At 44.2% G+C, this 23,189-nt stretch overlaps 1 protein-coding gene across 3 annotated transcripts in view; it reads left to right on the top strand.

Moving 5' to 3' along the window:
- The window catches only part of LOC140197731 (coronin-2A-like), a 169,977-nt gene that overhangs the window by 106,256 nt on the left and 40,532 nt on the right, over nucleotides 1–23,189 (top strand). The window contains exon 1 of one of the 3 annotated variants that reach the window (XM_072258119.1): nucleotides 15,980–16,185. The exons of the other annotated variants lie outside the window; for them this stretch is intronic. The gene's annotated coding sequence lies outside the window, so the exon portion shown is untranslated. Of the gene's footprint in view, nucleotides 1–15,979; nucleotides 16,186–23,189 lie in introns of those variants that run through there. 3 annotated transcript variants of the gene reach the window in all.

The following is a 23,189-nucleotide window of genomic DNA, read 5'->3' as shown; positions in this document are numbered from 1 at the left end:
TCCACCACTTTCTACGTGTAAAAAACAAATGCCCTACACATATCCTTTGTACATGTTTTTCTCTACCTTCATTGTCCCATTAGTTCAATGCAGTCTCTTGGAGTGAGTCAATACCACTCCATTTTCCTGTTTAAGGCATCTATGAAGTGTTTGAGAGGTTATTCCTTGGGATGAATCCCTCGGAGTGCAGTAGTGCCCTAGCTCACAGTCTATGAATGTTTATCTATCAATGCCTTATCCTGCTTACCAATTTTGTACGGCATTTAATAAATTACAAGTAAGTTTAACCAACTTGTGACCCTAGCACACTGAATGATTGCCTGCTGCTCAATCTATAATGAATGCCACAAATTTTGCCAGAATACACTCAACGATTTTAAATTCAATTGTCAATGAAGATCATCTGCGATAATGTACAAATCCATCCGCACAGCTGGAAGCATGTTGAATCTTGTTGTGCATACCTGGGTTAGTCATGGAGAAAATCAGCGGTGCCTAAGACCAGGCAGGAGCAGCACATTGCTACCTCCCACTTCACAGCTTCGGTTCAGACCTTGGATGCTGTCCATGTGAAGTTTGCACGTTCTCCATGGCCACAAGGATTTGCTCTGGGTGATCCCAAAGATGAGCTCGTGTTAGGGTAATTGGCCACCATTATGTTACTGGCCATTACACTGCTGGCGTTCAGGGCAGCAATGAAGGACCTCCATCTCTGGTGAGGTTCAGGGCTTCCTTCACCATGTCAGCAGCTTCCCCTCAGTTTTCACTACTGTCAGTCATGCAAGTCCCGGGTGGAGACTCAGGCATACCATCACACTCAGATGTAGGATTCTTCATTGCTGTTTCCATAACTATTTTGCTTTAACAGTCAGGATTGTTAGTCCTGAGCTGAACCCCCAAACCTGGAGGACTGGTGGACCACTTTTTGTTCGGCCTCTACCCTTTGACCTGTTTGGCATGGGTGAACCTTCCAAGAGCCAAAGCATAAAGCCCTGGCTCCCCCTAACTTAGCTCTCCAGTTCATTGAGGCACTCAAGCCTCCAAACCGTAGGATAAGATTGTGGTCCTCTTGGAGGAATTGGCCACTATAAGTCACCCCTAATGGAAGTTGCTGCTTGGAGAACTGGTGGGGAGTAAATTGTAGATGGTGTTGACAGGCCTGTGTGAGGTAATACATTACAGAGGGGCGATGGCATTGCTCTGTGAAATGGCATGGTGTTAGTGGGACAACTCTGGCCTCCTCCTGTCATATGGAACTCTATACAGAATCCAGCTTGGATCTAATATGAAGACAAGTCCATGCTCAATTTTGGGAGTGAGATAATTCAATCCAGAAATTGGTCATAGTCATTTTCCACTGTAGAATTGAGTGATTTTACAATTCATGCTGCTGATAAAACTCACCTGCTAGGTCTATTATATTTCATGAACAAGGCATAGGTTACAATGTTAAAAATTAACTTGCATTATGCTTATCACATTAATTGCACTTACTGCCACAGAGACATTGATTAATACAAACTTGTGTAAACATATGATTTAACCGACTGAATTTAATGAAAGTTTTGATTTCAAAATCAGACTTTATTGTCATGTACAATGAAAAGATTTTCTTGCAGTAGCATCACAAGCACATGGCATAATATACATGTGTGTGTGAGTGTGTGTGCGCGCACATATGCGCGCGCCCTTAGCTCCTTGTGGAGTCGTCAGGTTGCTGTCATGACAAGCTTTTTTTTGGTATGCTCATCGTACAGCATGTCTTGGGCATCTGAAACCTGGTGGAGCCCATCCCTCTCCAGGTTTTTGTTTACAAGGTCGAGTTTGTTAGCTCAACACTCAACCCAGGCACAGATGGAGAGCGTGCAAGGGAGCCGGCTGGATTCGAACTCGGGACCTCTCGCCCCGAAGTCCAGCGCTGATGCCACTACACCATCAGCTGGCAGGGCATCATATAAAATGCATTCAAAAGAAAAACGCAAATTAAACATAAGCAATTTTTAAAGAGAGAACATAAAACCAAAAACAAACATCATCCATTTTAGCCCAAAGTGATTGTTGTGTTGCTAAAATCTAGTGATTACGGTTGTGCTGGTTGGTTGAAGAACCAGTTGGTTGAAGTGAAGTAGCTGTTGTTGAACCTGGTGGTGGGGGGTTTCAGGCCTCTCTACCTACCCAATAGTAGCTGCAAAAGGAACGTGTGGCCTAGATGGTGGGGATCTTTGATGATGATTGTTGACCTACTGATGATTGTTGATCTCCCTCCTCTAGATACAACTATTGGTAGGAAGGGATGTGCCCGTGATCGATTGGGCAGAGTTGATGACTCTCTGTAGCCTCTGACGTTCTTGTGTATTAGAATTGTCATCCCACACCGTAAAGCAACCAGTCAGGATACTTTTAACATCTGCAGAAATTTGTCAGTGTTCAATGACAAACTGAAGTTTCTTAAGAAATTAAAGACACTGGTGTGCTTTTCTTGTGATTGGTTCTCTCTATGTGCATGGCCCAGGACAGATCTTCCAATATGTTGAATCCCAGGAATTTAAAGCTGCTGACTCTCTTCTTACACGTTCATGGTTCAAAAGGAAACTCTAATAAAGATGTTTTACTTACATAGATCAGGACGTGATAAAGGGAAGGTGTATACAAAAGAAAAGAATTGGAGGTACAAGAAATTTGAAATAAATTCAAAAGATATAAACATTGGACGAGTGAGCAAAGGATATCAGGTTCTCTTTGTACAACACCTTTAGCATATTGAAAGTGCCTTTAGTTAATGCACAAGAGCCGCATCAAGTAGAAAAGGCCAAAGTGCTCAAACAGCTGGTGGGGGAAGTATCCAAAAGCTTGGCCAATAGGACTTTCTATGGAATATCTGAAAGGTGTAGTGAGTTGTGAGACAGAGAGGTTTTGGGAAGGGTTTTATTGCAGTTTACAACTCAGACAGTTGGAGGTACAGCACAAATAACAGGACAATTAAATCCTGGGTTGATTGACAGGACTGCAGATAGTTCACTGGAACTCTTTACAGAAATAGTGAGGAACAGGGCCAAGGAAGGATGTGAGGAGAATTTTAAAATTGAAGTCTTGTCTAGCTGGGGCCCTGTACGAGTCTGAGAGTCAGGGTTTAAAACACGCTGTAGGATTTGGTCCAAGGTTACCCGTAGTCAGCAGATATTTTGATGACCTCTAGTTTGCAAAGGGGGGATTGATGGGAGTTCAACCAAGAGAACATTGGAGTAATTAATACATGTATAAAAGTTAGAACAGCAGATAAGATTAGGCAGGGCTAGAATTGAAGATATTATGGATGTAGAAATGAGTGGTCTTACGACAAAGTGAATGAGGAAGGGGTGATTATGTATTTGGCATTGGAGGAAAACAAAGAGCAAGAGGGGAGTTCTGTGATAGGGCAGAAGGCAGGAAAGTTAAATGATAAAAGTGGATGATATCATAAAGCAGAAGGATGCAGTCACAGGAAAGAAGAAATGATAGATAAATGGAGACTGCAGAATAGTTGAGTCCAGAAGGCTCCGATGTGTTTTTTAGTCAACCAGAATTTTTAAGGTTGTTTGCAAAAGGTTCCAAATGGGGATTCTGCCTGTGGGAACTGTTTACTGTGAATACTGAGCATGGAGCTGAGGAGGAAGATGCTGACAAGTTTGTACACTCAGCGGTCACTTTATTAGGTACGGCTGCTCATTAATGCAAATATCCAATCAGCCAATGATGAGGATGCAGCTCAAGGCACAAAGTCATGCATACATGGTCAAGAGATTCAGTTATTGTTATCAGAATGGGGGAGAAATGTGATCTAGGTGACACTGATTGTGGAATGATTGTTGGTACCAGACAGGGTGGTTTGAGTATCTTAGCAACTGCCGACCTCCTGGGCTTTTTATGCACAACAGTCTCTAGAGTTTATGGAAAATGGTGCGGGAAAACAAAATACATCTAGTGGGTGAAAATGCCTTGTTGATGAGAGGGGACATCAGAGGAGAATGGCCAGACTGGTTCAAGTTGATGAGAAGGTGACAGTAACTTAAATAAATGTGTGCTACAACAGTGGTATGCAAAGACCACTCTCTGAACAAAAACTTTGTGGATCACGAAGTGCCCATTTGTACTGATCTGACAGTTATCTCATTTATATTTCCTATATTTCCATCAACTCTCCCTCCCAGCTTCTCCAAAGGAACTACACGATAGGAGTAAATTATAAGTTGTCAATTACACCACCTATCTGCGTGCCATTGGGATGTGAGAGGGATCTGAAGTGCCTTGAGGAAACTTACGATCATAGGACCAATGTGCAAATTCCACTCAGATAGCACCAGGGGTCAGGATTGAACCCAGTTGCTTGAACTTTGAAGCAGCAACTCTTCCCTTGGAAATTTTTTAAACAATTGTGGAACCACACATAACATTTTGTCCTTTTTTTGAGTGGTGATGGTGGTAATGAATTGTTACAGTCGGTGGAGGGGCAGGAGAGATTAAATGAAGTGGAGGGTGATAATTTGAGTGGTTAGTAATGGGTAGGTAAAGAATCAAGAGATTGTCCAGAAGGAACAGGAATAGTCATGAGACAAGTAAAGAAACAAAAACTGGGTCAGGAAGAGGTGTAAATGGGAACTGCAGAATTACATCCAAAACTGTTAATCTTGTGTGTTGCCAATGGCAACAATATAGGAGTTAAGCAACTCAAAAAAATGCTGGAGGAAACAGTTGACATTTCATCAACGCACATCAAAGTTGCTGGTGAATGCAGCAGGCCAGGTAGCATCTCTAGGAAGAGGAACAGTCAACGAAGACCCTTCGTCTGGAACGTCAACTGTACCTCTTCCTAGAGATGCTGCCTGGCCTGCTGCGTTCACCAGCAACTTTGATGTGTGTTGCTTGAATTTCCAGCATCTGCAGAATTCCTGTTGTTGACATTTCATCAAGACTGAAGAAGGGTCTCGGCCTGTTCCCTCTATTCCAGAGGTGCTGCCCAGCCTGCTGAGTTCCTCCAGCATTTTGTTTATGTTGCTTTGGATCGCCAGCATCGGCACATTTGCTTGTGATTTGTCGATAATCGGTATTATCTGTGTTTCACACTCTTGCCTCTAAGTTCAAAAGTTAATATCACCGACATGAGGCATGAAGTTTGTTGTTTTGTGATAGCAGTACAGTGCAAAAACATACAAATCTGTAAATTACAAACGTAAATATTTCAAAGAAGGGAACAGTGAGGTCATCTTCATGAACCGTTCAGAAATCTGATGCCAGAGGATAAGAAACTATTGGTAAAACGAGTGGATTTTCAGGCTCCTGTACCTCCTCCGTGATGGCAGAAGGGGGCATGTCCCAGATGATGAGAGTAATGATGAATGCCACCTTATTGAGGCACAGCCTCTTGAAGATTCCCTTGAAGTCAGGGAGGGTTGTGTCCGTGATGAGCTGGCCGACTCTATAACCTCTTCTGATGCTCCATACCAGGCCGTAATGCAACCAGTTTGACTACTTTTCACTGTACAGTATATCTATAGAAGTTTATAAGTGACACACCAGACCTCCTCATACACTTAATGACATGGAGCTGCTGGCATGCTTTCTTTGTGAGTGGATCAACATCTTGGGCCTGGGATAGATCCTCTGAGTTGTTGAAAAACAGGAATTTGAGGATTTAATTTCCAATTCAAAGTTTTCCCGGCCAAGGCTCCAGTGCTTTGTTGGAGTGCTGCACTGTCAGTAAGTTCAATGCGATGTTAAACCAGGGAGCAAAATACTGTAGTTGCTGGAAATTGACCAGGTCATTGACCTGAGATGTCTCGGTTTCTCTCTGCACAGATGCTCTCTGGCCTAATACACACAAAATGCTGGAGGAATTTAGCAGGCTAGGCAGCGTCTATGGAAAAAAGTAACAGTTGATGTTTCGGGCCAAGACCTTTCATCAGGACAGATGATATGAGTCCTGATGAAGGGTCTCGGCCCAAAATGTGAACTGTTTACTCTTTTCCATGGACACTGCTTGGCCTGCTGAGTTCCTCCAGCATTTTGTGTATATTAATTTGATTTCCAGCATCTGCAGATTTTCTATTGTTTACTCTCTGACCTACTTGGTGCTTCCCGCATTTTATGCTAAAATCAACATAATTTGAAACATAAACACAAGAAAATCTGCAAATGCTGGAAACACACACAAAATATTGGAGGAACTCAGCAGGCTAGGCAGCATCTATAGAAAAGAGTAAACAGTTAACGGTTTGGGTTGAGACCCTTCACCAGGAAATTGTTTGAAATCGATGATTTGGGCTGTCTGTGGTTCTTGCTATTAGCAAATTTGTTCTGCTTTTCCCACATTAAAACAGTGACAATAGTTGAAATGCAATTCATTAACTCCAATGAGTTTTTGATTGACTTGAATAGGTGTTGAAGATCCTTTTACAAATTAAATACCTTCTTTTATGAGATCAGTAATGATCTGTTGAAGGCAGATAAACATGATGCAAATTACAACTAAAGGCTGATTTATACTTCTGTGTCAACTCGACGCCGTAGGTACCATGAACCCTACGCAGAGCCTACGTGGATTCCTACGCCGTAGCCTGACGCGCACCTCTCCCAAAATGTAACCACGCGTCGCAGCAACGCAAACCGCAACAGCTGTGATTGGTCCGCTTGGTAGCATCGCATTTCCTCCTACGCTGCAATAGCTTCCCATTGGCCGACTGAAGGGCAGGGAAGGAACTCTGGCTGCAATGCTTTCCATAAAGCTTTACAGACCTCCGAAATTGAGGAGGACACATTTCACTTTTACGAGAAAAGACGCTCGCTTTAAACTTGTTTACCCCGAGAAAGACTACCATGACCATGAAGCCTTGCGCGAACAGGTGTGTGCGCATGCGTAATATGCGTGAATTGCAGAGCGATGCAGACACACCAACGCACAAGTATAAATGCTCACAAAACGTGTAGGCCATTTGCACAGGTTACGGTGTCGAGTTGACGCAGAAGTATAAATCAGCCTTAATACTACTCCACTGCACTGCTCCAAAGAGCACCAAATGAGGCCATTCTTACCCTTGGCCATTAGGCTCTATAATGAGTCAACTGAGAGCTGGGGAAGTGATAGCCCTCTCCCCCTTCCCCCCCCCGATAAAACTGTTATTAAGCACAACAAACTGTTATTAAGCACAACAAATCATCTTTACAGTAGAGGAGGCCGTGGATAGACATATCAGAATGGGAATGGCATGTGGAATTAAAATGTGTGGCCACTGAGAGATCCTGCTTTCTCTGGCGGACAGAGCGTAGGTGTTCTGTGAAACGGTCTCCCAGTCTGCGTCGGGTCTCACCAATATATAGAAGGCCACATCGGGAGCACCGGACGCAGTATATCACCCCAGCCGACTCACAGGTGAAGTGTCGCCTCACCTGGAAGGACTGTCTGGGGCCCTGTCCCTTGTCCATTCGTTCCCCCCCATCCCTCCCCACTGATCTCCCTCCTGGAACTTATCCTTGTGAGCGGAACAAGTGCTACACATGCCCCTACACTTCCTCCCTTACCACCATTCAGGGCCCCAGACAGGCCTTCCAGGTGAGGCGACACTTCACCTATGAGTCAGCTGGGGTGATATACTGCGTCCGGTGCTCCCGATGTGGCCTTTTATATATTGGCGAGACCTGACGCAGACTGGGAGACCGCTTTGCTGAACACCTACGCTCTGTCCGCCAGAGAAAGCAGGATCTCCCAGTGGCCACACATTTTAATTCCACATCCCATTCCCATTTTGACATGTCCATCCACGGCCTGCTCTACTGTAAAGATGAAGCCACACTCAGGTTGGAGGAACAACATCTTATATTCCGTCTGGGTAGCCTCCAACCTGATGGCATGAACATCGACTTCTCTAACTTCCGCTAGTGCCCCACCTCCCCTTAGTACCCCATCCGTTATTTATTTTTATACATACATTCTTTCTCTCACTCTCCTTTTCCTCCCTCTGTCCCTCTGACTACACCCCTTGCCCATCCTCTGGGTTCCCCCCCCCCCCGTCTTTCTCCCTAGGCTTCCTGTCCCATGATCCTCTCGTATCCCTTTTGCCTATCACCTGTCCAGCTCTTGGCTCCATCCCTCCCCCTCCTGTCTTCTCCTATCATTTTGGATCTCCTCCTCCCCCTCTCACTTTCAAATCCCTTACTCACTCTTCCTTCAGTTAGTTCTGACGAAGGGTCTCGGCCTGAAACGTCGACTGAAACTCTTCCAATAGATGCTGCCTGGCCTGCTGCGTTTACCAGCAACTTTGATGTGTGTTGACAGATACCAGAATAGGTTTGGAACATAGATTGTTCCACAAGGCCAACAAAAAGGCAGGCATAGCTAGGACCCATACGGGTGCCCATGGCTACACCTTTAGTTTGGAGGAAGTGGGAGGAGCCAAAGGAGAAATTATTAAGAGTAAGGACTAATTCCGCAAGACGGAGCAGAGTGGAGCAAACTGTTATTAAGCTCTGTTTAGCTGTGTTTACTACATCCTGCTATTGCAGACAGACAGTGCAATACTACCATCACTTCTTATCTGGATGGTGTGAATGTGCAACCATTGCTGAATAATATTACAATAATTCTTGCACTATCATCTTATCAGTGTGAACTTGGAAATCTCGTAAATCTTGTCATCTTTGACTTGTAAATCTTGTGCATCTTACTTTTAAGATAACTTTTATTTATTCTTTCTTACTTAGAATGTTTGGACATCTGTGCACTTGTAATGCCACTATGATGCTGTAATTTCCTTTAGGAAGAATAAAGTATTACTGTATCTATCTTAAAACTTTAATTATTCAATAGTTCTTCGCTAAGTCTGATCCAGTGCTGAAAAAGCCTCTTTAAACATTTGTTTCCCACCTACAGAGTTCTGTAAATGTTGTACTTAACACCCTATTGTTTGCTAATGTCCTTAACATCAACCAATGCTTGATTTGGTGTTTGTCCTCAAATATCCACCAATCACCAATAAGGAATCCAATCAGAGACCAGATCTGTGTACAAAGATTAAGACAGATTTTAATTTTTCATGAGCGTATGAAGCTTATTTGACAGTCTCATTGTCTAAGGATCCTGTAGATGCTGGAAATCATGAGCCATGCACACAAAATACTGGAGGAACTCGGCAAGTCAGGCAGCATTTATGGAGGGGAATAGACAATTGACTGTTCGGGCTGAGACCCTTCATCAGGACTGGAGTCAGATGTCTAGTGCTGATTAAGAGAGATTACTGAGAGAGAGAGATTAGCTTTATTTGTCATATGTACAGTACATGGAAACATACAGTGGAATGTGTCATTTGTTAAATCAAATCACTGAAGATTGTAAACACGAGGAAATCTGCAGATGCTGGAAATTCAAGCAACACACATCAAAGTTGCTGGTGAATGCAGCAGGCCAGGCAGCATCTCTAGGAAGAGGTACAGTCAGGACGAAGGGTCTCGGCCCGAAACGTCGACCGTACCTCTTCCTAGAGATGCTGCCGGGCCTGCTGCATTCACCAGCAACTTTGATGTGTGTTGCCTCAATGAAGATTGTGCTGGGCAGCCCGAAACTTTTGCTACACTTTGCATGCATGATAGCATGCCCACAACTTACTAACCCTAACCTTTACGTCTCTGGAATGTGGGAGGGAACTGGAGCACCCGGGGGAAAACACATATAGTCACAGGGAGAATGTACAAACTCCTTACAGACACTGGTAGGAATCAAACCATGCTCTTACGGCTGGCTGCTGTAAGGTGTTGCGTCAATGATTATGCTACCATGGCAACCAAAACATTGACCCTCCATAGATGCTGCCTGATCTACTGAATTCCTCCAGTATTTTGTGTACATCGCTCATGAATGCAAATATCACTGTCTGCCTCTGAAGAGGTGCTCATTTACACATGATAACCTGTGCCGTGGACACACAATCACTTTGATGCAAACTGGCAAGGGCCTAAAGAGTGCAACACCTCCTTAACTATCCAGCCCTAGCAAATGCCCTCTGCTTCATGTTTCAATGAGTGTGTGAGTCCCTCATTAGTCACCTTCCAGCCAGAGAGACAAATCTTAATGGTTTGATTTCAAGGGGCAGCTGAGGGAAATGATGCACAAATAATCAAATGTTGTGCTATACAGTACTTCAGAATACCAAGAGTCCTATGGGTATTAATCATCATGTCGAAAGAGTTCTTGTGCAGGAGGCCATTCTCCCAATGTGCACATGCTAGCTGTTTGAAAACCTACTCTCCTTCTCCCTTTCGTTACTCCCAATCTTTTCAAGTTGTTACCTAGTTTGTTTTGAAAGTTCACTTGAATCTGCTTCACTTTTCCTTCAAATGAGAGTAGCTTGCTGTGACTCCCCCCCCACCCCACTGAAATTTTCACTGCTGGTTACAGCCTTGGTGTTCTAAAATTAAAATGGAAAATATTGGGAACACTCCACATGTCAAGCTGCATCTGTGGGAAGAGAATCAGTTAGCCTTTCAAGATAAAGAACCTTTGTCAGAACCACACAGGGAATGTGAGCTTCTCAGGCTGTGTCAGCATTTTATTGTTCATTCCTAGTTGCCCTCGAGCAGGTAGTGCTGAGCTGCCTTCTTGAACCACTCCAGTTCAGTGTTAGCCGTGCATGGTTTAAAAATTGTGACTTTCCCATCTCTTTGAGAGAACGCTAACTTCTGGGAGAAAAGAAAACTGCGATTTAGGGAACCTGGAATAAAATCAGACAATGCTGGAAATAGCTGGTAAAGCAGCAGAACAGAGCTCTGAGACCCTCCATCACATTTGGCCAAGCTGGGGACGGGATGGGAAGAACAGTCTGCCACAATATAGTTTCATTCTTCAAGATTGGGGCAGGAAATTACACTAAGATAGGTAATTTTGAAACAAAATATAGCTGTTTTTAAATGGAAGACTAGCACAGTAATGAGCATCCTAACTGGTTGCATCATTGTCTGGTATGGAACGGCCACTGCACAGGATTGGAAAAAAACTGCAGAAAGTTGTAAACTCAGCCAGCTGCATCATGGGCACTAGCTTTCCCAGCATTGAGGGCACCTTCAAAAGGCAATGCCTCAGGAAGGCAGGTTCATTGGTGCAAAGGTTTATCTTATTGTCAAAGTATGCACATACAACACAACTCTGGTATTCATCTTCTCCAGATAGCCATGAAATACAGAAAAAAAATGGGAGTCATTGAAAGAAAAGACATCAACCCCCTCCCCACGTGAAATGGAAAAAGAAACAAAACTTGCAACCCCCACGCCCTCCGTCACACAAAAGCTAACAGATCGCCCACATAAAAATTGGCAGCTAGAACATTAAACCCCAAACCCCCAACCCCCTCCCTCACAAAAAAACAGCGAGAAGAGCAGCAAAACTCCAACTCCTCCCTTGCAGAAAAGAACAGCGACAATAACGTAGAACCTCCAACCCCCTCTCTCAGACTCAAAAATTAACAGATCACCCACACAGAAAAACTCACAAGAACATCAGACCCCAAATCCCCAACCCCTCCCTCTCACAAAAACTAACATATCGCCCACTCGGAACTTCAACCCACCAATCAGCAACAGGAAGGAGAACACAGGAAACTGAAGGAGAGCAAGGTGGACTACAGTCCAATAATCACATAAATCTTAGAATTTTGAAAACGTCCTCCCATCAGAATCAAAGGACCCCATCACCCAGGACATGCCCCCTTTACATTGCTACCATCAAGGAAGAAGTACAGGAGCCTGAAGACACACACTCATTCTTTCAGGAATAGCTTCTTCCCCTCTGCCATCAGATTTCTGAATGGATAATGAACCCCTAAACACTACCTCACTTTTTTTTTCATTTTCTGCTCTCTTTTTGTGCTACTTATCAATTGTTTTATTATTATGCTGCAAATCAACAAAGTTCATGACATATGTTAATGTTATTAACTCTGTTTCTGAGCCATGTCCTAACTTTAACCATACAGACACTGACTTACCTGCTGTACAGAGTGAGCAGGTTTTCATTTGGTTTCAGAATTTCCGTATTCACCACATCCTCTGTGAGACTGCTAAGTGTTAAAGACCTGGCTGTGTTTCTGTTCCTAATGTTCCAAAAGAAAGTCTGTCAAATTAACTTTGGCACTGGGAGAAGGGGAATTAATGGTTTATCTTTCATAGGTATCAATAACATTCCTTTTTATGCTCATATCAAGCCTCTGCATAGTTGGCCCCACCCTATCTTCTTCAGTTCCACAGCCCTTAAATCACAGCACCACTCCAATTCCAAATCTGGATTACCCTGGAAATTCAGTAGCTGTGCCTTCTGCTACCACTATCCTGAACTTCTGAAATTCACTACTTAAACCTCTATCAATCTCTACTTTTACCTCCTCTAAGTTACTGTTAACAACCTACCATTTCATCGAGACTTTGCTCAACTACCCTTGTGCTTAGGCAACAATTTATTCCGATAATGTCCCTGCAAAGCCACTTGAGATGATATTGATACATTTAAAGGTGCTACGTAAATTGTCATCTCCTGAGCAGGTATTCCCAAGGTAAAGTGGAGCTGTGTTTATTCACAGTCTCGAGTTGAAAGCTTATCTTGACAGGAATGAACACACCGTAATAATATGCTCTGCAAATAAGCCAATTGCATTCTTGCAGAAACCTCAGCAGAGTATTTCCAGCATTCTTCTGCCCACAGTGTCGCAATGGAGGATGCTGGAGGTGGACTCAAATGCAAGGCACAGACACTGAAGTACTAGGACCAGGACTATGATGCAGGACCTGGGCTAGGACATGGACTAGACAGGGAACCCAGACAAGGAACCATGAACTAGGAGCCTGGGCTTGGGAAAGCGGGACCAGGACTAGGAATAGGAACCATGAACTAGGAACCTGGGCTTGGGAAAGCGGGACCAGGACTAGGAACCATGAACTAGGAACCTGTGCTTGGAGTCCGAGCCACAGACTGGACAAGGACCCAGAACCTGGGTCTTGCCTCGGGCTCAGACCCCAGAACTAGGCAAGGACGTGACATGGCTACAGGGCAGGACGTGGCTGGGGTCTTGAGGCTTGACGCTGCAGGCTGGGGTCTTGGAATGCAGAGGCCAATAGCTCGGAGGCTGGAGCTCGGAGACAGACTGGGAACTGTACATCAACATGGAGCCAGGACTTATCCTTTGAAAAGCCGGGACTCATCTTTAACGTGACACCAACTTGAGACTGGACAGTACATAGACATAGAGCCGGGACTGATCCTTAGACAAGCCGGGACTCAACTTTATCTCCACACCAAGGTGGGACAGGTCCATCTGTTGGGTAACGCCAGAATGGTTGGACTTACCCATCAGAGGCAAAGACAAGACAGGTCCCCCCGCAGGGCAACAGCAGAACGGCCTTACTTACCCCACAGAGGTGAGGACAAGACAAGACAGATCCCCCGCAGGGCAACAGCAGAATGGCCTGACTTACCCCACAGAGGCGAGGACAAGACAAGACAGATCCCCCACAGGGCAATGACAGAATGGCCTGACTTACCCCACAGCGGCGAGGACAAGACAAGACAAACACCAAAGAACAACAGACAGTTCCATCTCTGCATCGAGGTTGCTCCGAGTCACAGTTACGGCAAGCAACCTCTGGCTACGGAGACAGCCGGACCCCTACCTAGCTCAGAGTGGCTGATGGCCACTCAGCTGGCCCGGGAAACAGCCGAATCCATACCGCAAAGACAGCTCTGATTACCGATAGCAAGGCTCCACGAAGCGATGGTTCTCCAACACAGCCTAAAGATGGCAAGTGGCCGCTCTAGCCTTCCACCAGCAGGTTGCTCCCAGGGATTCTTGACAAGACAAACCAGCAGCCCACATTTGACCCCAAGGCTACTTATATTCCAAGCCCCAAGATGGGAATCAGGTGCCTATGATTAACCCAACTGAAACAAGGGACAGCTGGAAGGCCCAGAGTCCTGAGTCCACGGACCGGACCGTGAGCTGGAATGCGGACTTCACGGACCTGACCATGACACTCAGTCCCTGACCATTTTTTACAGATCCTTTGCCAAAAGGACGATGTCTCAGTGGTAAGCCCTCTTATCCATGTTCCATGACATTGGACTGAAGAGTGGCTTTCCACTGAATTACCTTTCCACACAGAATCAGAATTAATATCACTGACATACGTCATGAAATTTGAAGTCACTTCAACCATTATTGTGTTACATAGAATCAACTTTTAGCTTTATTTCTTATTTCTCTGTGCCAGGTTACATTTTTTTTTGTTTCTATTTCATTTCAGAAAAATATTCCTACCTGGGTACACCAATCACTTTATTTCATGGGGATTGCTAAGTGTTGTGGTAGATCCCTTTGCTCTGACTCCTATCAGAATCAGAATCAGAATCAGGTTTAATATCACCGGCAACAATAAATACATAAAATCTGTTTATTAAATTAAATAAGTAGTGCAAAAAAAGTGGTGAGGTGGTGTTTATGGGTTCAATGTCCATTCAGAAGTGTGATAGCAGAGGAGAAGAAGCTGTTCCTGAATCGCTGAGTGTGTGTCTCCTCCCTGATGGTAGCAATGAGAAGAGGGCATGTCCTGGGTGATGGGGGTCCTTAGTGTTGGATGTCACCTTTTTTGAGGCATTGCTCCTTGAAGATGCCCTGGATAGTACGGAGGCTAGTGCCCATGATGGAGCTGATTGAGTTTACAACTTTCTGCAGCTTACTTCGATCCCGTGCAGTACCCCCTTCCCCATACCAGATGGTCTCCTGAGTTTATGGGGTTAAACCCCACACTAGGGAGCAGAACAAAAAAAATTATACCACTGTACTGCACCACTATGGGAGCAATTTCACATGATGTCCTGTCTACCCTCTCAGGCGGATGTAAAAGTTTCCCTGGCACTATCTTAAAACAAAATCGATCCTGGGTTAGATCCAGAATTTGCACATTGAACCAACAGATTGTCTGGTGCTGGTTACATTTGGTGAGTTTGGCTGTTGTGAGTGTCACATTACAACTAACTGTAGCACAGCAGGTAGAGACACTGCCTGGTGGAGCCAGAGACCTGGATTCGGATGCAACCTGTGATGAGTTTACATATTTTCCATGTGCTAATTGTGCTCCAGTTTCTTCGCACATCCCATAGATGCGTGGGCTGGTAAATCCACTGATAAATGAGGATTGCTCCGAGCATGTGGGTGAGTAGAATATGGGAGGAGTTGATAGGTATGTGGGGAGATTTTTTAAAAAAGAGATAACTAGGAAATAGCCTAAATGGGTGGTTGATGGATGATATGGACTCGGTGAACTGAGTGGGCTCTTGCTGTTTGTATTTCTCTATGAACCTGTAACAATAATGTCTTGGAGCTATGAAAGGTACTATTGAAATGATGTAGACATTGTCCTAATGTAGGGAATAGAACAGCCAATGTAGACATAGTAAGGTCCCAATAAGTGTAACGTAACCAAATCTAACTAGTGGTATTGATCGGGGAACAAATGATGGCTCAGTCAACGCTCTGAACGCGCGGCACAGCCGTGTGCCCGGCCCCCGGACTGACAGCGTCGCACTATAATGTGAGACCTTTGATACAATTGCTCTTTTCGCCCTCTGGAAAGCACATAATTGCTGTCGTTGAACATGGCCCTGGGCTCTGGGCCAAATAATGTAATATCGCGCCAATTTACAATTTTGTTGAATGGTTTATTGCAGTACGTTTCGGCGCGGTACACTTTCATCGGGAATCCTTGTTCTTTGATGAAACCATGGGGATAGCTAATTGTGCTGTTTTAAGCATGAGATCGAGGATTTCTCGGAGAGTTTTTTTTGCAACTGGAGAGGTAAGGAAGAGAGTGAGTGAGCTAACCCCCCTCCCCTCCCCCGTCTGAATTTCACAATGACTCGCTCACCTGCTCGGCCGGAGACTCCACCCTCCCCAGGCGTAGCCGCAGACGAACGAATACACACATACACACCCCACACACATAGTGTTCAAATCAACCTGTGGCTGGCGTGATCGCCTCTCTGCGCTCCTTGAATGGACTTTGTTGCGGTAGGGACTCAAACGATGACCCTTGACGGGGTGAGGCAGGCACAGTGAGAAGCCAGACGCGTCCCCTGGATTATTTCTTCCTATTTCACTCCAGTCCCCATCCGATCGGCGCAGGGTAAGTGCGCGCAGCATTGTGCCTTTCCTTTGTGAAAGGGATACGTGGTTTGGCTGTAGACCAAAACGTGGTGCACATTCAGTATTTAACGTGTCTATAGCGATCAAGTGTGAAATCCCTTGTGTTTGTGAAATTATCTGTGTAAGGTATAGAACACTCAGTTATATACACAACTTGGGGAAAGTACGTAATTGAAAGGGCGGTAATCTCAGTGTTGGGACACATTAAAAGATTAATCTTATTCTACCAGTTTCCGTCCTCCTAGTTTAAGTCCTGCCGCGGTAAATGGGCCGTTTGGGAGTCTCGAAGGTGTAGACTTGGGAGCTGTGTTCCCCCTGCCCTCTTGCCAGTACGGGAACTGGGGAGAAAAGGGTTGATTCTTCGATTTACCATATTTCATGAAACAGAAAATGACGGAAGAAACTCCCAGCTGTAAATGAAAACGAGAAAACATTTCTGGCTTCTCCCCTTCCTTTCCAGTCCTGATGAAGGGGCTCGGCTCCTTTCCATAGATGCTGCCTGACCTGCTGAGTTCCTCCGGCATTTTGCGTGTGTTGCTTTGGATTTCCAGCATCTGTAGATTTTCTCGTGTTTGTAGCATTTCTGGCACTAATCCTTTTAACTTTGGGCAGAGCAGAAAGCCGCGGATCGCAATCAGTTTTATTATCACTGGCATTTGTTGTTTCGTGGCAGCAGAACAGTGCAAGACATTTAAAATAACAATAACAGGGTAGGAATGAAAAGCGCGAAAGAGGGTTAAAAAGCTATGTTCATTTGGTTTCAGAAATCTGATAACGGGGGGAAGAAGATGTTCCTAAAATGTTTATCACACCTGACTACCTCTGCCCTGTTCTCAGCCCTTAAGCTGCCTTTTAAGGTCTGTTAATTTTAGTTACCAGCGTTCATCTCTCCTCTAAATGAATGCTAAATTTCGTGTGCAAGTTGTTCCATTTCCCTGTATAATGAAGGAACAATAATATAGGGCGACCCGGTGCGGGTTTTTTTTTGACCATCGTAGTGCCGAAAATATCTTCTCTCAAGCAAAACTTTTTAAAGAACCCGCATCGTTCTGCACTTTGCGTTAGATCTCCATCGAGCAGTAAGAATAACTAACACCCCCTATTCTAAATCACTGGATGGAAAATATATGCTAAGGAATGGTCAAAGTTTCCTTATTGTTAGTCAGCTCGTTTGTTTGATTGCAGCACTTGCGGGCTGCCGCCATCACAATGCTTGCTGACTTGATTTGATGCAACGGTACATTTCACTGCATTTCCATGTACAAGTCACCAATAAAGCTAATCCTTTTAAAGTAGATGTACTGTAAAATTGATGAGTAATTGCAACCAAAGGTCAGAGCTGATTTGGTCTAATGTATGAAATATATTGGACGGCTATAAATTATACCACAGTGAGAAATCACTTTGGCAATCTTCACAGCATTTGTGTCTCTGTATGTGGATGTTTATTTTAAAACTTCATTTGATTGAATTGCAAATTAAAATTCTGATTTTTGGTGCAAAACTCGTGTGGTTGTGTTTTAGAAACAGGGGCCATCTCTCATACATTGTATCATTCAGGACAAGGTGCCTTATCCACCACTTTATATAGTTCACTTTCACACTTTGCTGCCTGCCGTGACTGACGACTGGCTTCCTGAACCCATTTCACTGTCTGGTGGTGGAGTGCTGTCCACCCACCTTCAACAGGTTCAACACCATCCAAGACTATCTGCCCTGATCACAAACAAGAGCAAACCTGCAGACGCTGGAAAAGAGTAAACAGTCGACATTTCGGGGCAAGACCCTTCATCAGGACTAGAAAAAAAGAATGAGAAGTCAGATTACGGTGGTGAGGGGAGGGGAGGAAGAAGTACAAGGTAATAGGTGATAGGTGGATCCGGGACAGGGGGAGGGGTGAAGTAAAGAGCTGGGAAGTCAATTGGTGATAGAGATAACGGGCTGGAGGAGGGGGAAACTGACAGGAGACAACAGAAGGCCATGGAAGAAAGGGAAAGGGGAGGAGCACCAGAGGGAATTGATAGGCAGGTAAGGAGATAAGGTGAGAGAGGGAAATGGAAATGGGGAATGGTGAAGGGGGGGTGGGGGCAATTGCTGGAAGTTCAAGAAATCGATGCTCATATTGTCAGTTTGGAGACTACCCAGACAGAATATAAGTCGTGGCTCCTCCAACCTGATTGTGGCCTCATCGTGGCAGTGGAGGAGGCCATGGACTGACATGTCAGAATGGGAAAGGGAAGTAGAATTGAAATGGGAGCCACCAGGAGATCCCACTTTTTCTGGCGAATGGAGCGTGGGTGCTCAGCAAAGCAGTCTTCCCCCTTCTCCAACCTTATATCTCTTTCACCAGTCGACTTCCCAGCTCTTTACTTCGCCACTCTCCTTCTCCTGGTTTCACCTACCACCAACTACCTTGTACTTCTTCCTCCCCTCACCCCATCTTCTTACACTGACTTGTAATCCCTTTTTCCCAGTCCTGATGAAAGGTCTTGGCCAAAAACATTGACAGGCTACTCTTTTCCACAGATGCTGCCTCGCCTGCTGAGTTCCTCCAGCATTTTGTGTGTATTAATCTGTCCTGAATCAGGGCTTTAACAAACACTCCCCTCCCCCATTCTGTTCCTCCAAAGGACCAAGTTTTGCTCCATCCAGGGAAAGGCAGCTTGCTTGCTCTTGTTGTCCAACACCTCACCCATTCATTCTCTCCACCACTGGCAGTGCACTGTGGTTCCATTACAAAATGCAGTACTTGTTCAACAGCACCTCCTAGATCTATGCATATCAACATTGAGGGGATCCAGAACTGCATACATACGGCGATCTGTAAGCCAGATCCAAGAGACTCACACCACCTGGATTTGGAAACATTTTATTTTATTTTTATTGAGATACAACATGGAATAGACCCTTCCGGGGAGCCACGCCACCCAGCAATCCCCCGATCTAATCCTAGCCTAATCATGAGACAATCTACAATGACCAATTAACCTACTAACCGTAGGTCTTTGGACTGTGGGAAGAAACCCACGTAGTCACGGGGAGAACGTACAAACTCCTTACAGGCAGCGGTGGGAAGTTAACCCGGGTTGCCTGTACGGCAATGTGTTATGCTAACAACTACGCTACCCTGCCACCAGGGTCGAGTCCTAGAACTCCCAACTTGACATCACAGAGACAATCCATCTAACACAGTCTAGGTAGCCATTATCACAGTGCTGCTTGTGGGACTTGCTGTGCGCAAATCAGCTACTGTATATCGTTCCTCCTGACACCACCTTCACTTCCAAAGTACAGGGGATTCCAGTAAATTGGCACATATCGGAACTAGTAGATTTTTGCCCAGTTAGGTGGCTGACACAATTAGCAGAAGTTTCATGGAAATAGTTAAAATGGTAAAAAGACAAACTACTGTTCAATTGAGCAACAAATTATGTATTTAAATGAAATGCAGAACAAATTACAATACTATCAATACTATTACAGTGCTATAAAAATGTTTATTGGTTCCTAATAGTTGTCGACGGAGGCATTATCCAGTGCAGGCTGCTACGTTCTTTTGATTTATTGTAAAGGAACAAAATAAGTGCAGACACCTACTGCAGATAATGGACTACGTTCATACAATGCTATCGATGATTGTATCCTCCAAATCTTCATTTTTATTTTAACATTCAAGATGATTGCTGATACCTTCTAATTCTTTGTAGACCCTAACTTGTTGAAGTAGTGAAATTGTTTCATTTTCACACCTGGGAGATTCTGGCATCTCCAAGCCTGAATGCCTGAAACTGCAGTGAGCAAAGCAGTTCTGAATTGTCTTACTGCTTATTTCTTGCCAACTATGAGTGACAAAAATTAACACTTTTGAACACAAGTGCACACAACTGATGCTATTTAATGACTGTTCACTGTAAGCACGACGTAGAGTCTAATGGCCACACATGTACGTGTGTCTGACACTAGTTAGAAGCTGTTCGGCTACAGACATCTGCCCCAATTAAGTGGCATAGTGCCCCCCCAAAAAAAAGAGAATCCCAGCTAGTTTGTTGATTAGTTTTTGTTCTTTGAAAGTTGTACCAAATAAATGGCTGCTTCAATTAACCTGAAACCACTCTCTCATTTGTTTCCTAATGGCTTGAAATGTGCAAAATAAGTGCATATCTTTTCCTTCTCTCTGTTGGCCATTGTCTTTCCATTTTATATATATTTTTTTCTCTCTCCTTTTCTCTTACTTTCTGTTTGTCAGTTTCATTTTTGGCTTGGAATTAAAAAATGTTTTGACTGCATCTTGTAAAAATGCACTTTTTCAGGAATCGTTTGGCAAACAGTTTTACTCATATGCGATGAAGTGATGCCAGCCTCATCTATATGCATCTTTGTTGCCATGTGACCTCACTGGGATAATGGCAACACAAGGCACTGAACTGTTTCTCCTTTCTGAATAGTGGGAGACTTGCCAGAATCTTTGTCAAGACCAAGCCCTTCTTCGCAATTAATACATTTTTTTTTGGTTGCAACAGTACCAAATGTGTGTACTTTGTGGCCAGGGAATGGCCTCCAATTTGGACCAGATACATTCCATTAGAAGACAACAGTTTACTTCTCTTTGGACAGAGAGCATTCAACAAAAACAGTCTGTACTTATGCAGTAAATGGCCGAGGAGTGTTGCCAAATAAATTTGAGCCACTTGGACAATATACATGAGAATAATCAAAATCATAGCCAAAAGATTAGGTTTTAAGTGGGAGGTAAAACTTAGATTTATATGGCACCTTCCACAAGATTGCAAAGTGCATCAGCACTAACGAGTAACTTCTGAAGTAGTTACATTGTTGTAATGTGGGAAGAGGTGCAACCAATGTGGTAATTGTCTCTTATTTAGTTGGAGTTGATGTTCCACCTAATAGGCAGCAGGGATACCCTTTTCAGCTCCTGCATTCAGATTTATTGCCTGCCTCGAAAGTGGTTGCAATTACAGAGTCTCTGAGGGCGATCCTTTTAACACACATAGGAGAAAGATAAGCTGTGAAATTGTGACTGAGGTGCTTCAGCCCCCAAGTTTTAGAACTCTCACCAGGGCTGGTATTTGTTCCTTTGGCCTTGAATTGGTATGTCAGTCTCCTCAGCTTCTGCTCACAGGTGGTGGTGGAGGAGCTGGACCAGGTAGACCTCGTGTTAAGCACAGAGTCCCGATTGAAGGGTTCTTCCAGCTGATGCTGACAGCCTCTCCACTCCCTTCCCCTCCACCTCTCTTCTTAGCTACTGAGCCCTTGGATGTTTGGGTTGTAGATGGACTTGGCAGAACTTGAGAGAGTGGGCCACATACTTAACATTTACAAAACCGAAATCCTCTACTAACTTGCTTTTGCAGTGCAATACTGCCCTCCAGGCAATACAGGTTCATGATTAGACCCTGGAAGACGTGGACTGTTTCCCAGTTCTTTGCCATGTTTCCGTGAAGGCAGATTTTAGTGATGGAATTTAGCATAAACTGGGAACAGATATACTCATGGAAATGCACAATTGGAAGTGTAGAGGTTCTTTAGGGAGCACATGCATGGGATTCTGGACAGGTTTGTCCCACTGAGGCAAGGAAAGGATGTTAGGTGAAGGAACCATGGTTAACAAGATCTGGAACATTTAGTCAGGGGGAAGAAAGAGGCATAATTAAGGTTTAGGTAGCAAGGATCAGACGGCTCTTGAAACTTATAAGGTAGTCAGGATGGAGCTTAAGAAAGGAATTAGGAGAGGTAATAGAAGATATGAAAAGGCCTTAGTGAGTAGGATTAAGGAAAACCCATGGTGTTCCGTGTATAGTACCTGAAGAACAGGAGGATGACTAGAGTGAGGATAGGACAGATCAGGGATAGTTGAGAAAACATGCTAGAGGAAATCCTTAATGAATACTTTGCTTCAGTAACAAGGACCTTGACAAATGTGAGGATGATGTAGAACAGACTAATAAACTGGAATATGTTGAGGTTAGCAAAGATGATGTGCTGGATGTTTTGAAAAGCACTAGGATAGATAAGTCCTCAGGGCTGGATGGGTTATATCCCAGGTTACTGCGGGAAGTGAGGGAAGAAATTGTTGTGATGTTCTTGATGATCTTTGTATCCTCAATGGCCGCAGGAGCAGTAACAGAATACTGGAGGGTGACAATTTCCTTTGTTCAAGAAAGAAAATAGGGATAATCCTGGAAATTATATACCAGTGAGTCTTACATTAGTGGCAGGCAAACTATCAGAGAGGATTCATGTCAGGGTTTGCAAGCATTTGGAGAGGCATGGTCTGATTAGAGTTAGTCAGTATGACTTCGTGAGGGACAGGTTGTGCCTTACCAGCCTGATCGAATTCTATAAGTAAGTGTCAAAAACAAGTTGAAGGTAGAGTGGTAGATGTGGTGTATATGGATTTTATTAAGGCATTTGACAAGATCCCTCATGGTAGGCTCGTTCAGAAATTCAGAAGTCATGGAGATCCAGGGAAATTTGGCCTCATAGATTCAGAAGACAGGGTGGTAGAAGATGGAGCATATCCTGCATAGTGGTTGGTGACTAGTGATGTTCTACAGGGATCTGTTCTGGGTCCTCTGTTCTTTGTGATATTTATAAATAACTTAGATGATGAAATTGAAAGGTGGTTTAGTAGGTATTCAGATGACTCAAAGCTTGGTGGTGCTCTGTATAGTGTAGAACGTTGTAGGTTACACCGTGACATTGATAGGATGCAGACCTGGGCTGAGAAGGGGCAGATGGAGTTCAATTGGAAAAGTGTGAAGTGATACAGTTTGGAAGATCACACAGGGTTAGCAGGATTCTTAGTGGTGTGGAGGAATAGAGGGATCTTGGAGTCTTAGTCCATAGATCCCTGAAAGCTGCAATGAAAGTTGATCAGGTGATTAAGAAGGCAGATGGTGTGTTAACCTTCATAATTGGGGGACTGATTTCAAAAGCTGCTGGGTAATGTTGCAATTCTATAAA

This window comes from Mobula birostris, chromosome 5, assembly GCF_030028105.1.
Source record: "Mobula birostris isolate sMobBir1 chromosome 5, sMobBir1.hap1, whole genome shotgun sequence".
NCBI lineage: Eukaryota > Metazoa > Chordata > Chondrichthyes > Myliobatiformes > Myliobatidae > Mobula > Mobula birostris.
The sequence above is the reverse complement of the archived record's forward strand: the minus strand, read 5'-3'. Positions and strand labels throughout refer to the sequence as shown.